Genomic DNA, 18,212 nt, shown 5'->3' with positions numbered 1-18,212 from the left:
TCTCGCCCTATGTTTGAAGCGATTTAGGGAAACCAAAATCTAGATGGCCGGACGGGGATTTGAACCATCGTCCTCCCGAATACGAGTCCAGTGTTTTCCCACTGCGCCCCTTTCATTCGGGGTTTCTTCCGTGGCACGTTATTTTTTAGTTTATATCTTTGTAGTTTTGTCCCTTCTCAGTGCTTTTACTCCTAGACCGTTCCTCTCGTAAACTCTTTGTTTCATTCCATATCATATTAAGTCACAGTGTAGTAATTCGAGTGTATTACAGTATCCTAATTTTCGATGGAAAACAACGTTCTGATTTCTTACGATCCTTTCGAGCAAACTGCTTCAGAATTGTGTGTGTCATCGTTTCTAGAATAAAATTTATTTTCTGTGTTCACAGCTTGTCATTTCCCCTTTACCCACAGTAGGTACCGTCTCTTCCGTTGAGAACGTTTTCTCTCTCTCTCTCTCTCTCTCTCTCTCTCGATCTATCTTATAAAGAGGAAAACAAATGCTTTATCTATAAATTCTAGCTTGCCCACAGTTACTGAGCACAATAGAGGGTGAATCACCTAAAAGTTGCGCCGCAAATATAGCGGAAACCTAAAGTGATATTGATGTGCAGTTTTCAGAGAGTGGATTGATAGTCAGGTGCTCGAATTGTTAGCCAAACAGTAGATTCTAATAATACTTAGAAAATGTACTTTTTGTGCAAACATACACTTTTTAAGTGGAAAAATGCCTTTTGACATTAGCAAAATAAAAGTAGAGTAAATTAGAATGTCAGTGGTGTTTGTTGCAGGATTCTAGTGAGAGTCGTTTACGAGATATATTTTGAAAACTTCCCACAGCGACACTTGTGCAACACCTGTGGTAGCACAGACTAAAGAACAACTCAAGTGCATACGCTGGTTATATGGATTCTGACCATTACAGGTTGTATTCAAAATTACCACTGGTAGCTGCAATACACGCTTCCAGTCTGGTATGTAACGACTGCTGCACACGTACTAGCATTTCAGCGGATATGTCCTAGCAGGTTGCAGTAATATGTCGTTACGTATGATCGGGTGTAGTTGGCATTTCCTTGTAGGCTTTTGATACCGTTCCTCACAAGCGACTATTAATCAAATTACGTGCATATGGGATTCGTGATTTCCTCTCAGAGCGGTCACATTTCATAGTGATAGACGGTAAATCATCGAGTCGAACAGAAGTGATATCTGGCGTTCCACAAGGTAGTGTCATAGGCCCTCTGCTGTTCCTGATTTACATAAATGATCTAGATGATAATCTCAGCAGACCTCTTAGATTGTTTGCAGATGACGCTGTAATTTACCGTCTAGTAAAATCATCAGACGATCCATTCAAATTACAAAATGATCTAGAGAGAATTTCTGTATGGTGTGAAAAGTGGCAATTGGCACTAAACAAAGAAAAGTGCGAGGTCATCCACATGGGTACTAAAAGAAATCCGATAAGAATTACTATTACGAGCAACATAAATTGTAATGACCACGTAGATAATATTGTGGGGAAGGCGAAACAAAGACTGCAGTTTGTTGGCAGAACTCTTAGAAGATGCGACAAACCCACTAAAGAGACAGCCTACATTACACTTGTCCGTCGTCTGCTGGAATACTGCTGCGCGGTGTGGGATCCTTGCCAGGTAGGATTGACGGAGGACATCGAAAAAGTGCAAAGAAGGGCAGTTCGTTTCGTGTTATCTAGCAGTAGGGGTAAGAGTGTCACTGATATGGTACGCGAGTTAGGGTGGCAGTCACTGAAACAAGGGCGGTTTTCTTGGCGGCGAGATCTATTTACGAAATTTCAGGCACCAACTTTCTCTTCCGAATGCGAAAATATTTTTTTGACACCCACCTACATAGGGAGAAATGATCATCATAATAAAGTAAGAGGAATCAGAGCTCGAACGGAAAGATTTAGGTGTTCCTTTTTCCCACTCGCCAGTCGAGAGTCGAATGGTAGAGAAGTAGTATGAAAATGGTTCGATGAACCCTCTGCCAGGCACTTAAGTGTGAATTGCGGAGTAACCATGTAGATGTAGATGTAGGTGTAGATGTAGACACCGTCTGCCAGCTTTGTCCACAGAAAAAAGTCTACAGGAGTCAAACCCAGGGTACACACCGACCAAGCTACAGGTCCTCTGCGTCCAATCCAACGATTTGGAAACAATTCGTGAAGACGTGCTGTAGTACTTCGTGCACTATGGGCTGGGCAGCCATCATGTTGGTACCATACGTTCCTCCTCGTATGCAGAGGAACGTCTAACATCCGTGGAAGATGGTCTGTTAGGAGGCTGCGATACTTGTGCGTATTTAGTATTCCATAGATGAAAAACCGGCCTATGAGCTGATGGTTGACTATCCCGCACCACATGTTTACACTGCATGGAGGCTGACGTTCCACCTGAGGAAGCTAGTGGGGATTGTCAACAAACCAATAAGGTATGTTTCGGCGGTTTACCTGGCCATGATTGGTAAATGTGGATCCATCACTAAACAAGATACATGATACATCTGGATTATCCTGTCTTAAAGAAGTAAATAAGTTAAAACGGATCTCAATCATTTCCATGCAGCTCTTGGTGGTGAGAGATATGATAGGGACGGAACATATGTCGATGGAGAATGCAGAGGACACTTGCCTGACTCATGCCACTTCCTCGTGTGATTACGCGGGAGTTAACGTGCGGATCAACTCCAGCAACAGTAAAAACATTAATTTTTCCCACTTCTGTCGTCACTTATTCCTTTCTGTTACGTTATCTAGGTGTTACGCTAACACTTCCACGTAACTTGTTGAAGGGGTTGACGTCTACTGGGATATTTGCCGCATACACCATACAGGAACGAACTCCATTCATCCTACACAGTCCATGAAAAATGAAAGTTTCGGCTTTTTCTGCAATGGTAAATCCCATCGCCTACTCACGACCTACTGCTTGAACTGTCACGCACTGACTAGCAAGTCGCAGTGCACTCAGGGAACAGGCAAAGCACACTATAAACAAACATAACAACGTCGTACCTAGCAACTAAGGTTGAATGGCACAAACAAGTGTCGGTGTGGAAACTTTGTATGGTACGATGTATCGCTTGGTGTAGGAGCGTAAACATTGGACGGTTGAACAGTGGAAAAACGTTGTGTGGAGTGACGAATCACGGTACACAATGTGGCGATCCGATGGCAGGGCGTGGGTATGGGGAATGCCCTATGGACGTCTTCTGCCAGCGGGTGTAGTGCCTACAGTAAAATTCTGAGGTGGTGGTGTTATGGTGTGGTCGTGTTTTTCATTGAGGGGTCTTGCACCCTTTGTTGTTTTGCGTGGCACTATCACAGCGCAGGCCTACATTAATGTTTTAAGCACCTTCTTGCTTCCCACTGTTGAAGAGCAATTCGGGGATGGCGATTGCATCTTTCAACACGATCGAGCACCTGTTCATCATGCACGGCCTGTGGCGGAGTGGTTACACGACAATAACATCCTTGTAATGGACTGTCCTGCACAGAGTCGTGACCTGAATCGTATAGAACACCTTTGGGGTGCTTTGGAACTCCGACTTCGTGCCAGGCCTCACCGACCGACATCGATACCTCTCCTCAGTGCAACACTCCGCGAAGAATGGGCTACCACTCCCAAAGAAACCTTCCAGCACCTTACTGAACGTATACCTGCGGGAGTGGAAGCTGTCATTAAGACTAAGGGTGGGCCAGCACCATATTGAATTCCAACATTACCGATGAAGGGCGCCACGAACTTGTAAGTCATTTTCAACCAGGTGTCTGGACACTTTTGATCGCATAGGGTACGTTCCATGAGTTTGCAACGCGCCTCGATTTCTTGCAGAGACCTGTCGATGAACTGTAACATTGACTTTCTTACTTCCTGTTGCGTAGTCAGCGTATCAAATGGCTCTGAGCACTATGGGACTTAACATCTATGGTCATCAGTCCCCTAGAACTTAGAACTACTTAATCCTAACTAACCTAAGGACATTACACAACACCCAGTCATCACGAGGCAGAGAAAATCCCTGACCCCGCCGGGAATCGAACCCGGGAACCCGGGCGCGGGAAGCGAGAACGCAACCGCACGACCACAAGCTGTGGACAGTCAGCGTATCAGTTGCAACCTTCTCTCTAGGCATCATTTTCTTCTTCCTGATAGTTCTACTTTTACTCTAAGAATGCATATCTAGTCAGATGCGTTCCTCGCAAAGTGAAGTGCTTCTTGAACGAGATAATCTCTCTTCTCTTTCAAAAAGAGCTTTAGACTTATCTTGGTAATACACATTCCGAAGGAAACTCCAAGAATACGTAAATACTTTTGGTTGTGGCTGACTTCTTCTAGGACAGCACTACATAAAAGCAAAAAAGAGAAATCACGCAACGAAGGCTACAGTGTTCGAGGAGCTCCGCTGGTTTCTATGGTTTCAGAACAATCTGAAAGTTCCTTAGTGGCATCGACAATCTTTTTAAAACTCTGAAATATAATTTTAAAGGCTTCGTAGTGAGCACTCCATTCTGTTTCTGAAAGTCTCTTAACTGTAACTCCATCGCCTTTCAGAAAGATCGTCCATCTATGGGCATAAGCTGAGCCAAACATGTACAAACCTTCTAAGGTGTGAACGTAATGAATGATTTCACTGATCTGATCTGTATGTAAGATATAGAAAGTTTCGGATTAGACAAAAGGAAATTCTCGCAGGTTACTTTTATCCGACGCAAGAAAGTGTCCATTTACATTACATAATTAAAAAATGTAAAACTATTCAGGAAAGAGCATTGCGTCCATAAACGTCCTATTGAACTTAAATAATTTAACAAACATATACGACAGACTCGAGTACCTGATCTTGAAGGAATTCATAATTTAATATACAGAGTGGTTATAACAAACTTCAGCAACTTAAACAAGTGTAGACGGAGAACGATTTATCGTATTGGCACCCAAATTTATAGGAAAGAGGTTCAGACTGTGCGCTGCAGGATTTGCGTTATTTGCAGTGTTAGTATCATGACTTGCTGTTAGGCACCGGTACTAGTACTGCGACGTAGGGCTGAAACACCAGCATCAGCGTGCATGACAGTTGCAAACAATGAATATGGGTCTGCACAAGGTGAGCGGGGCCTTACTCGTAAAGCTGTGTTAACAAAATAACATCAATAGCCTTGCTGCTCTTCGCGCGTATCGATGCATTAAAGGAATACGGAGAGATTCTCTTCCCGCACTGGGATTGAACGTGATTCGGAAGTCCGAATTAAATAGCGATTTGGCAATTGGCCGATGGCCAATTGCGCCACAAATCTTTGAAGAAGTTACTGTTGCCATGGCTAAGAATGCTGGTCGCAGTGTGCGATCCTGAAGTAGGGCAAGAGCTGTGTCACGACAGCTGAACATTCCACAGCCCGCTGTTCAAAATGTGCTGCGAACAATTGTGAAACGGTATCTCTTGTGGGGTTCTAGGTTGTCGTGGATGCAGAACGTCGTCACATTGAGCAACGTTTGTAACCTGTAACGTAAACATGGTACACAATTAACAGATGTTAACGTCTCATGTGGAAATGAAAATGGGTTTCTTTCAATGGTTAATTCGTTTGTTCTCTTCCACGTGTCCTTACCAATGTTTCCACAAAGTTTCATTATCTTACGATCACTTGTCTTCCATGGGGGTCCTGTCAGATAGCGTAAGTTTACTTCTTATATAAATTACTTACTTCTTACGTAAATTACAGCGTCATCTGCAAACAATCTAAGAGGGCTGCTGAGATTATCATCTAGATCATTTATGTAAATCAGGAACAGCAGAGGGCCTATGACACTACCTTGTGGAACGCAAGATATCACTTCTGTTCGACTCGATGATTTACCGTCTATCACTACGAAATGTGACCGCTCTGAGAGGAAATCACGAATCCCATATACACGTAATTTGATTAATAGTCGCTTGTGAGGAACGGTATCAAAAGCCTACAAGGACATGCCAACTACACCCGATCATACGTAACGACATATTACTGCAACCTGCTAGGACATATCCGATGAAATGCTAGTACGTGTGCAGCAGTCGTTACATACCAGACTGGAAGCGTGTATTGCAGCTACCAGTGGTAATTTTGAATACAACCTGTAATGGTCAGAATCCATACGTGCCATGTCAGAACATTGTGGATATTGCGGGCGAATGGTTTGGCCACCCAGATCGCCGGACGTGAGTCCCCTTCGAACATTTATGGGACATAATCGAGAGGTTAGTTCCTGCACAAAATCCTGCACCGGCAACGCTTTCGTAAGTATGGACGGTTTAGAGGCAACATGGCTCAATATTTCTGCAGGGGGCTTTCAACGGCTTGTTGAGTCCATGCCATATCTGTTTTCTGCATTACGTTGGGAAAAGTGACAGAGGACAGGATGCTGAACAACATTCCCTCAGCACTTTAACCTCATTTGCAGACTAATAATTGTGACTATTACGAGTAGTACGTTTTTAGGCTGATTAGTACCTCCAAGTGCATGTGGCAAGAGCAAGCCATTGATGCTTATTTTCCCCTGGACGACAGGTCAGGGATTGAAGTGTGGACGCAGGGACGCAAAATGATTATTCTATACTGACAGGCGTAATCCACTTAATGGTGCAGTTACGACCATGCAGAAAACATCAAATAGTAAATGATGTGACAGATTTGCGGGAAGACTGTCAGATGCAGGGAAAAAACAATCAACACATTGATGTGGGTGTATATTGGGGTACCAGTGATAACAATATCTGAACTCATACCCCTAACTCACCGTATGAATAAAAGGTATCTCTCTTAAGAGTCACCAGTCTCATTTCCTCTGGTGTTTCGGCAGACATTTGCAATTTCGTTTTTGCAACATGTAGCTGTAGTCAGCCCAAAACAAATACTGCACATCACGGTTTTCATGCGACGCCCAGCATCGATGACAAGCGTCGGTCTGTATCGAATTACAAGCAAAATCGTTTTTAAAGAGAAATTTTACGTGCCCATTCGACTGAGCGGTTCCAAATTAGTCTAGTGCGATATTCTTTTCTCTATGTGCATTAACAGGGACAGTAAAACGCAAAGAACAAGTACTCCGGCAGCGACAGCACTGCCCTGGCCCACACTGTCTGCTACCGCCATGCAGAAGTGCTGCTCAGTAGCTGCTGCAGTACTCACTGTTCTTCGTGTTTTATTTTTCCTGTTACTACATATAGATAAAACAAATAACGCACTATACCACTCGATAGAACGAGCATGTACACTTCCCATTTAAAAATAATTTTGTTTGTAATGGGGAACAAACCGTCTCTTTCCATCGACGCTGGGCGTCGTACGAAAAACATGATGAGCAGTGTTTGTTTCAGCTGAGTCCAGCTGCACACGGCGAAAACTAAATTGAAAATATCTTCCGAAACACAAGCGAAAGTGCGCTTGCCGACCCATAGGAGAGGCACTCAGTGTATACAAATAAATCGTATGAAACGTGCTACATGCCTGGATATGCAATTGATTAACATTTCATTGCAGCTGCAAATGTAGGTAGGAATAACGCCATCTGCTTTCTGTTTGTAAGGAAGTGTTATACAGCGGGTTTGTCATTCAGAATTCGCATTTGAATGTTGACTGTTTGTGAGAAATTCGTGTCATACCTCGTTTAAGGATGAGAAAGTGTGTCAGCACGTATCATAATTCGGCAGCTGCGGGATCGTAACCTGTCGAGATTATTGTTCCACGATATTCCTATCCACATTGGTCGGAATCACACGTCGTCATGCGCAGTTATGCATTCAGCAGGCCCATAATCGATGCAATGCGAGAACTCAATACTTCACGCATCTTTCTCCCGAGAAGACAGACGTTATTCGTTCTGCAGCAAGAAAAGTATCCGCACGGACAGTGCGACTGCCTCTGGAGCATCAAGCGCTGTCGGTATTGCGGCAGTTCTTGCCGTTTCACTTAACGCGGCAACAGAAAAATGAGCTGACAGTGAAGCATCTAACGACAAGATTGGACATAGCAGTGCCACCAAGTGACATTTTCAGACGTGTGGGGGTACGGAATACAACATCACAATGGGCGTATCCGTGTGTAAAGGTTCCGAGGGGAATGAACATTTCCAGATTGCATTCGTTACTCATAATGCGGACCCGGCACCTGGCGGTTTCTATAGGGAGCCATTAGTCATACAACAAGATCACCTCTGGTTCACATATCGGGTAATTTGAATACCAGGTGTTACATTTCTGACGTGTTAAGGTGGATGCTGTGCCTGATCCTCAATGTCTCCATAACCTCATCTTTCCATAAAACAACACAAGACTGCATGTTGGTCATGAGCTAGCGAGAGACTGGCATGACACCAATCGCCAGCTACTAAGACTGATAAATTGTGATAAAGAGTCGAACCAGCACGGAATGACATACCCGTATCTGTCATCCAAGTTCAGGTCAACTCGATGCCCAGCCGAGCTAGATTCATTGTCGCTGCCTTAACTGGCAGCGGTCTGTATAAGTTGATTCAGCTGCCCCTATCTATGGGTTTTATGCAACTCGCAATGCCTCCAAAAACCACATGCAAGATTTTCATATTCTCTCTCTGTAGTTATATCTCTGTTCTGGGATACATTTTCGGAGTAGGCCACGATTTTCTAATTATTCAAGAAAAATGTGTTTGAAGGTCATTTTTGTAAGTTTTTCTTGAATAATTCGAAAACTATGACCTCTAGGAAACACACATCCCAGTACAAGTTATAACTACAATATATTTCCTACAAAAAAGTAGGACAAATAGTTTTTTTGTAGGACTAATAGTTTGGACGTAGCGAGCGAGGGAATATGAAAATCTGGCACGTGGTATTTGAAGGTGTTGCGGGTTGCATAAAACCCATATGTAGGGGCAGCTCAATCATCCTGTATACCAAATTTCGCACTGTGTATATTCTCAAATCACCCACAAATATACTCATGTATTATTCCTACTCTACTGAATATGCAATATAAATGTCGTTGTTTGAGACTCTATCAGGCTTTGCAGTTTTAATGTCCAGCCATATATAGTGTTCTGAAAGTGAAAAAACTCACTAAATGCTGTGATTGTTGTCTGACAAGTGCTGTCAGACCTCCACCGATTGGCAAAACGCGATGCCTGACCATGGCAACGTGTTATAGGAACTTGAACCTGTCCATACAGGATAGTGATATTAACAGGAGAAGACTTTTAACCGTTCTCTTTGTTTTTACGTTAACTTTTTTGTTCAGTTAGAGTCCGATGTGATAAAGACATTATTACAATCACCATTTTCCTCGGCTTGCTTGAACTGTTAGATAAATTTTCATCTTTCTTAACTTCGATGAAAGACATCCTTCAATATTAACATCAACCTTTTTGTAAATAACAAATCTACTCATTTCGCTGATAACTACTATTGACTACATTACTGTCAAGAGTGACACAGACCTACAAGGACGTTATTTTTAACCTTTTTCAATGCCGCAATACAACATCAAATCTTATGTTTAAAAATGACAAATAAGAGTTACTGCTGAAAGCAAACATGACGTTATTTATCACATCCTTCTTTGGCTGTTGCTCGGGATTTCCATGTTTAATTCGTTCTGAAACTGCGCGACCGCTACGGTCGCAGGTTCAAATCCTGCCTCGGGTGTGGATGTGTGTGATGTACTTAGGTTAGTTAGGTTTAAGTAGTTCTAAGTTCTAGGGGACTGATGACCTCAGCAGTTAAGTCCCATAGTGCTCAGAGCCATTTGATTTGACGTTTCTAGGTCAATGAGTCACGCCTTGCTCTATCACACTTTTCATTTGAATCTCAATGACACACCAACACATTTCACATAATTCACTAAGTTATGAACTTCTGATATTGCACAATATTAAATAATGTGTTATTTCTGTAATGTGTTATTTCTGTAATAATATTATGTACAGCTATGTTTTAAATAAAAGTTAAATTTAGTTTATTTCAGACAGTGTCGTAAATTTATTAGAGTTGCCCTTATCAAAATAAGTCAAACAACACGTTTCCATAAATAGTTTTAAAATTAATTTTTATGTTGGGAAGATGTCCGAAACTTCACAAGTTAGCCTTCACGTGTTTGGTAGTTACTCGAATAGAATTTTTTCTCTAAGATTCCGCAGGGCCTCGATATATTAAATGATAATGCAGAGAAATGTGTACCACGGGGACTTAAGATATTAGACATTCTCGGGGTAACAATTTGCTAAACAGGAACGTAGCTATTGCATGTAGGAATTTAAAAGTTTTTGCATGCATATCATGTAAAGTTTCGTCATGAGTGCCCAGATATAGAACGACGTTTGTCCCATACTGCACTAGATGAATTCCATTCACGAAAGACCAGCGGTATTTGAGGGTTATAACGCACGGGATCTGCCAATATCAATGTACCCGGCTACAGCGTGTCCCTGAAATATTTTGCAGTGCCTTCGGCACTGATCAGCCAGAACATTATGACCACCGACCTACTATCGATATAAACCCGTCAAGGCGATAGCAGCGTCACCTGGCGAGGAATGACTGATAGTCAGACACACGGAAGGTGCATATAGTATCAGTGAACGTACTGTCCGTGTGTAGAATGGGGAAGGCGCGTCATTTATCTCAGTTTCACCGTGGGCAGATTATGATGGTCCGTAGGCTCGCCACGCGCGTTTCGGAAATTGCACGACTTGTCGGGTGTTCGAGGAGTGGTGTGGTGAATGTCTTCAACATGCGGCGAAACCAAGGCGAAACCACGTACAGACGTCGTGGGGTTGGGCGGTCATCCCTCGTTACAGACGTCGGACGTCGTGGGCTGGGAAGACTGGTAAAAGAGGACAGGCGGCGAACTGTGGCGGAACTAACATCAGACTTTAATGCTGGACGGAGTAGAAGTGTATCTGAACACGCTGTGCGCCGACCAATGGCGGTCTGCAACCGACACCCATTCATATGCCAACGTGAACATCACGAATCGGCAACTACGACTAAAATGGACACGTGACCATCGGCAATGGACGTTGGCGCAGTGGCAGAGCGTTTCATGGTGTAATGAATCCCCATACCGTCATCACGCAGATGAGAGGATGCGAATCCGTCGTCTTCCAGGGGAATAGTTCCTTGACACCTGTACCGTGAGACAGAGACAAGCTGGTGGCGACTCCATTATGCTCTGGGGAACAATCACATGGGCATCCATGGGTGCGGTGGAGCTCGTGCAAGGCACCATGTCGACTAAGGAGAATCGTACACTGGTTGTAGAGCACTTAACCCCTTCACGACGATCAAGTTTCTCGACGGTAGTGACATTTTTCAGCAAGGTAATGCGCCATGTCACAAGGCCAGGAATGTAATGGAAAGACTCGAGGAACAAAGCGACGAGTTCCAGTTGATGTGCTGGCCCCCCAACTCGCCAAATCTGAACCCGATCGAACACAAGGATCTGATAGAACGTGGCGTCATAGCTCATCATCCCCCTCCTCGGAATGTACGGTAATTAAGTGACTTGTGTGTGCAGATGTGGTGCTAGCTCCGTCCAGCGACTTACCAAGGCCTCATTGGTTCCATACCACGACGCGTCGCCACCGTTATCTGTGCCAAATGTGGACACACCGGCTGTTAGGTAAGCGGCTTATCAGTGTAGACATGATCGTGGGGCTACGTGTACTGTAAGCGTTTACGTATAATAGAATCAGACTCGAGAGCCGCAAAGGCCCTTAGATAGGTCATGAAATGCATTATATTACTTTTTACAGGGTCTGGCCAAGAAAGTCATGCTAAATCCATGAATTTTAGAGCCCCATTTAGTGAGTACGGTAATTGAGTGTTTTCAAGTGCATGCAAATCACAGTTAGATCACAACCGGAGCTGGCGTATCTGTGGAGCAAAACCAGCTTGCGAAGTAGTCACAGAATAGAATTGTTTCACAGAACCCAGGTTCTGTTTGCGAAGAGGGCTGAGCTATACTATGGCTTCCTTTAATTACAAAACTTGAAAAACCTGTGGGAAATCATCCGTGAATTGTGTTTTGCAGTTGTCTCATGTCTGCCAAGATGGCTGACGTCGCTGATGGGTCATGACCTGGTGGCATTTGATCCAGAGGCAGCCACTTCGAAGGCTTTGGCGGAAACCGTTATCATCTCGCTAGACCTGCTGGAAAAACCTTGTTGTGAAGTAAGACGTGTGTGTGTGCCACAAGCCACTGTCTTAATTTTGCCAGTTGATTTAGTGAGATCGAGGATGACGAATGCGGATACAAATCCCTTCTGATGAACGTTAGGAGAAGAAATTTACTAATGCCATTAATATTATGCACAGAAAATGCTGGTTAAGTTCCTTCACGGTTTCAAAACATTATGTAATTTTTGATAATATTTAAGGTGTGATTGGTGCATTAAAATGCTTCTTGGCGAGTTTCCCGGTATGGAGCCAGCCGAATGACGATGCCTCTGGTGAGAAACATTGAATAAGAATTCTTGGAGTCTGGAACGGAACATACAAAATTTTGAGACATAGACCTTGCAGATAAATGATCGAAGAACCATACGAACAGTTAGGCTGCTGATGTATTGATGAAATTCTAATAGAGCTGCTACAGCGTGGTTTTTCAGACCATAGTACGACGGAAGACTCATTAATTTCTTTTAAACTCACGAAGGTATATAGAAGAAGGTATGACAATACAAATAACAAAATAGTGTTCCAGACACGATACAGAATTTAGGGCCCAAAGGCGCAACCATTCGAAAATTTTCACATCGCTATGGAGATAAATAAGCGAAGACTGGAGAAAAACTGAAACCTGTTGGTTGCTATAAGTAGTCCGAAACGTAACATATTTAACTCCTGTAATATGCTTCTTATGTCTGGCTTTCTGGTCGTTGATTCGTCCCTGGAGGTAGTGCTACTTGAGGTCTCAGTGGATGAAGTAGTGACATTGCCTAGAGACAGCAATTTTCCATATTTTTCAATGAGATGTAAGATTCCCGACTCACTGTAGGGCCACAATAAAAAAGTTGCTCTTCAAGTCATATTTTACCGGTCACTTTATTCGTTATCTGTAGTATAACACTCCTGATATTTCTCGTTTCTTATGATCTGATATTTCCACGCTTCAATTGATTAAATGTTCACTTTGATATTAAGCTTTTTAATTCCTTGCCTGTTCTTGATGCCAGTAAAATGCATTTGATGAAGTTTACCTACCATTCCCCTCTGAATTACCCATAGTCACAAAAAATGCCTCCATGCCAGCGTAATAACCCTGACAATCATTTACAGTACGATCTTCTCTACAGGTTAGTATCTTAAGCTGTAAAAACCCCACAAAATCCTGGTTTTCCTCAAACCAAACACAACATCTAGTAAGATTTCTTCCTGCCGCCCCATCAGCCTCACTTTGTTGTTCAGCAAGGTCTTTGAACCCATCATCTTCCAAGGCACCGATAAACACCTGAATCAGCACCTAACGCCTTCCTGGTAACCAGTGTTGCACCCATCCCAACTTCTTTTTTGATGGCCAACTCCAAAGCCTCACCCATGCCCTGTCCAGTCAACTTAATAACTGAAAGTCCGCCGTTTTTGTATCCATCGATATCATAAAAGCCTACGACCCTTAGCACATTCCGATCTTTTCAAACTCCATATCTACGTACTTATCCTGTTGACTATGATTTGCCACTATCCTCATCAACAACTTACGTATCTTCCACCCCACTGCAGGTGGGCCCCAAGGCTCTGTCGTCTGTGCACTTCTATGCATTATTTACACTGTCGATATGCCTAAGCCACCTCCTCCTGTTCACCTTCACCAGTACGATGATGACACTGCTTTCCTCACCCTGTACCATACCCTCTAGAAATCCCAAGAGCCCCTCAAACCCCATTCCTACCAGTTTACTTCCTGGTGCGGACAGTGGCTCCAGACAGTGGTTCCTCAATTCTGTTGCATTTATCCTTCTTCGGTTATCATCATCTTGTGCCGTCAGAGAAGAGGGGGGGGGGGGGGGCAGAGGCAACAACTGATGGCTCATTTACCACTGAGATTTTCCCACTGTACTGCGAATGAGCTCCTTGTGTAGCCTCCTTGAAGATTTGTACGCGATCAAAACCTAAGCAAAAATTATAATACAACAATCTGAAACTTCCACTTCTATGACTTGTACATAACCAATGAGACTGTTCTGTTCAGTTAACTAATACATTAAAACACTTCATAATAACCATCGACCAGTAACTAGCTTCAATCGGCAGCTAATAACCATCCAACAGAGCCCACAGAAGACAAACTACTAATCAGTTGAGCATGGAGACTGAATCTCTCCACCATTCTCCACGCCTGGAAAACCTTGATCCAGCCGACCGTATCCTACTCCAATGACGCTTGGATGTCGACTCCACCAAATGCTGTTAGTGTCTCCAAATACTTGGAAATCATATTCTAACATACTGTACTCTGCATCTTTTTAACTTACTCCACCTGATTCCTTCGCCATCTCACCACTTTCCATCCTTCTTCACCCACACAACACCTCTGTATATTCTCGACTATTGCAAACTCGACTACAACGACAAAATTATTGCCCCTCTAATTCCCAATTCCGAACTTCTGCCGCGCTTATATCGACCTACCACACCAGTCCCACAAATACACTATTTCACACCGTCTCTCAACGAAACATCAACCAATTCCCTCTCCCACACAATGAAATGTGCCCAATATTTATCCATTTTATCAAATCTAACTCTTTCCTCCCTGTCTTTCGATATTCTAGCTTTCCCTTGCCCATACCTTGCCTATTGTCTACTCTTTTCCTCTTCATACTCATTCCCATCTACCACTCCATTCCCCTACTCCAGTTGATCCACATACCAAGATCCTACTGAGCCTCTAATCTTCCTTCTCCTCACTCTGTCCATTTCCAGTGCAGGTCCTTTATCTTTAGGAGTATAGTGTACGTACTCGTAAGAACACACAATGTGTTTTGGTTGCAGCTGATTTTTAGAATAACATAAAGGAATGCACGGTAGAGACTGCCACAAGCGGTTTCCGCCCTCCATTTTCTAAGATTTTTGTTGTAGTTAGACATAAGGCTATGTTTTGCATTTGTAATTATTTCGCATTCTACTCATTCGCGTTCTGTATGATATACAGTGGTTGGACAAAAATATGGAAACATAACACGAGAAATGCATGCTTGACGTACACGTAACGCTAGCCAAGCTTGCAGGTTTCGGGTTTGTATTTGACCACGAACGACACCTGTACAATGTCCTCAATGTGTTTCAAGTGTCAGTCGTGGTCAGAACAGCTGCAAAAGTCACTGCAGAATTGAACGCCTCACTCGCGAACTATCAGCATCAAAATAACACGAAGGGTGCTCCATAAGCAGATAACTGTAGGATGAGTTGGAATTCACGAAACACTAATCAGTGATGCAGATGTCTGTAACAGGAGAATGAGGTGCCGAAGCGGTAAAACCTAGACTATGGAAAAATGAAAGAATATCATTTGGTCGGATGAGTCTTGTTTCACACGCTTTCCAACTTCTGCAAGAGTTTATGTCGCAAGAACGAAACATGGCGGAGGTTCGGTGACGATTTGAGCAGCCATATCGTGGTATTCTTCGGGCCCCATGGTTACTCTGGAAGGTCGCATTACTGCCAAGGATTATGTTACTATTTTGGCCAATCAGATGCATCCCGTAGTACAGTGTTTGTTGTCCAGTGGTGATGCTGTGCTCCAAGGCGACAGGGCTCCTGTTCACATAGCTCGCATTATCCAGGACTGGTTTTCTGAGCACGAGCATGAACTGTTGCATCTTCCCTGGCCATCAAACTCACCAGGTCACAATATCATTGAGGCATTGTGGTCTTCTTTGGAGAGAATTGTGCATGTTCGCGATCCACCTCCATCGTCGGTACTTGATCTTGCCACTATTTTACAGGAAGAATGGTTTAAGATTCCCCTGAAAACCATAAAGAACCGGTGTTCATCCATTCTGAGACGAGTAGAAGCAGTTTTGAATGCCAACGGTTTTCCTACTCCGTATTAGGCACGGTGATTTGGTGTTCCCATATTTTTGTCCAACTCCTGCATTAAAGTTATTTGCAATCAGTTGTTAATTATTCAGGTACAGAATTTTGTGCTGAATAAAATGCTATATATATATTCTAGAACTATTTATACAACATGTGAATACTCAAGCCATACTTCGTCGGTCGTGGTCCACATTGTACCCTCAGATAGAAGGTCTTTTACCATAGAAACTGTGATTCCTGCAAATTGAACTGAGTTCCTTTATTGTCTAAACAATTGTACCTGTCTTTATAATGAAAATTTACGTAAGTTTTCAGTAGCCTCTATTTTAAAACGTATTCAACTTGTAACTATTTGTTGATAATACTTCTCCTTAATCTGATTCAGACCGCCCCGATAGCTGAGTGGTCAGCGCGGTGGAATGCCCAGCCAAGGGTCCCGGGTTCGATTCCCGGCTGGGTCGAAGATTTTCTCCGCTCAGGGACTGGGTGTTGTGTTGTCCCTATCATCATCATTTCATCCTCATCAGTGGAAGGCAACGGGAAACCACCACTGGAATCACTGCCCTAGACGCTCATGCGGTGGACCTCTCTGAGGAGGCTTCCCCCATGACAAGACCTGCCGTAAGGCAGAACACGAAGCTTTAATCTGATTCAGATACTGATTATTGGCGTGTAGTAGAGTAATAATATAACAGGGAGCTATTAAATACACTATTAACAAAATTTCCCAATTGTAGCGCTTTTAAATTTCAGTCAAATATTAATTGTTCCTAGGTATAGCATTATGTTGTACCTTGGAATATGTTTTCACATTTGGAGAAACATTAGTTGAATCACTGAATGGAAAAAGGAAGAAAGTCCAGTCACCTTTGTTTAGAGAAAATTTAAAAAACCTTGTTAATCTTACAATATTTTTCCTATAGTTTTGTGATCCATTACAAACTTGTAGAACTATGTCAGCTGTACATAGTGATGAGTCGTTCCAGCGCTTTCGATAAATATTTTTGAAGCTATCCTCTTTGGAAGTTGGTGGACATTCGTCCCTTTTCCGATAAATGATCCTCTCGTGGGGAATTTGCAAAGAATGTCACAGTAACATAGGTTTACACAGCTATTTATTTTTATTTATGCTACTAACCATTTGAAACATTGATATTTATTTAGTAAAACATCTTAAGAACAACAATTTACTGTGATACAATATAAAAAATTTTAGTTAACAATATTCTTTAACACTTTTTAATCTTCTTCATAAGATTGTACTATGATGTCTTTTTGCAAGTCCTAATCTTCTCCATCAGACTAGAAATCATTATTTCCTGTGATCCCCTGAAGAATGTTGTTAAAAACTCTTGATACTCTAATGGAATGTACTTCATTATTTTATTAAGATATTGCAGCCTCTTCGTATTTATAGGAATCTTATTGTTGTATGCCATAGTTCCGGGATAATCACGTATTTGTTTTCCTTTAAAAAGCCTGTATGCATTGCGAAGCAGTCCATCTATCCATTCCGAAAGACGACATACCCTGGATTCTGATGCTTATAGGTCAAATGCCGAAATTTAGCAAGCAAAAATCTCTCCTTTTCTTGACAATTTATGGCAAATGAATATTATTTAAAGTGGTGTGGCCACCATTCCTTAAAGTTAATAATATATTTATGTCCAATCATCTTGACTTGAAATCAGTGTTTTCTTGAATTAACTATCATCTCAACGTACTGTTTGACAAAGTAGATTCTACCTTGTTGTTGTATAATTCTCTTCATTACGGCAAAATCCCTACCACATGGGAGGAAGGGATGACCTCGAACAGGAAAATAATGCTGAATTAGTTGAAATTTCCCAGTCATTGCGAGATACATCAGGTACCGTACAACATTGTTGTTTTTATTTTGCCCGCCACAAGAATCACTGACCACATGAAGTTCTTTCGCTGTATCAGGTAGTCCACTTACGTAGTCACTGAGAAATGTGCACACTTCATTGGGACCTCGATTGCCTTGTCCTTCATGGTAGTAGTGAAACTGTGCTGTATTGTCTTTCAAGCTACGGATTCCAAATACAAAAAGCTACAGTTTTTTTTTATGAAACTTAGATGCTCGTCGCTTGTGAACCATCAATTCTGCAACAG

General features: G+C 42.6%; 1 protein-coding gene across 1 annotated transcript in view; it reads left to right on the top strand.

Annotated features, from left to right (window-relative positions):
- LOC126470871 (protein tyrosine phosphatase domain-containing protein 1-like) overlaps window positions 1-18,212 on the top strand; it is a 560,875-nt gene that overhangs the window by 286,074 nt on the left and 256,589 nt on the right. The window lies entirely within an intron of this gene.

The sequence above is a fragment of the Schistocerca serialis genome, chromosome 3, assembly GCF_023864345.2.
Source record: "Schistocerca serialis cubense isolate TAMUIC-IGC-003099 chromosome 3, iqSchSeri2.2, whole genome shotgun sequence".
Classification (NCBI taxonomy): Eukaryota; Metazoa; Arthropoda; class Insecta; order Orthoptera; family Acrididae; genus Schistocerca; species Schistocerca serialis.
Note: the sequence above shows the minus strand (reverse complement) of the source record. Positions and strands in the feature narration are given on the sequence as shown.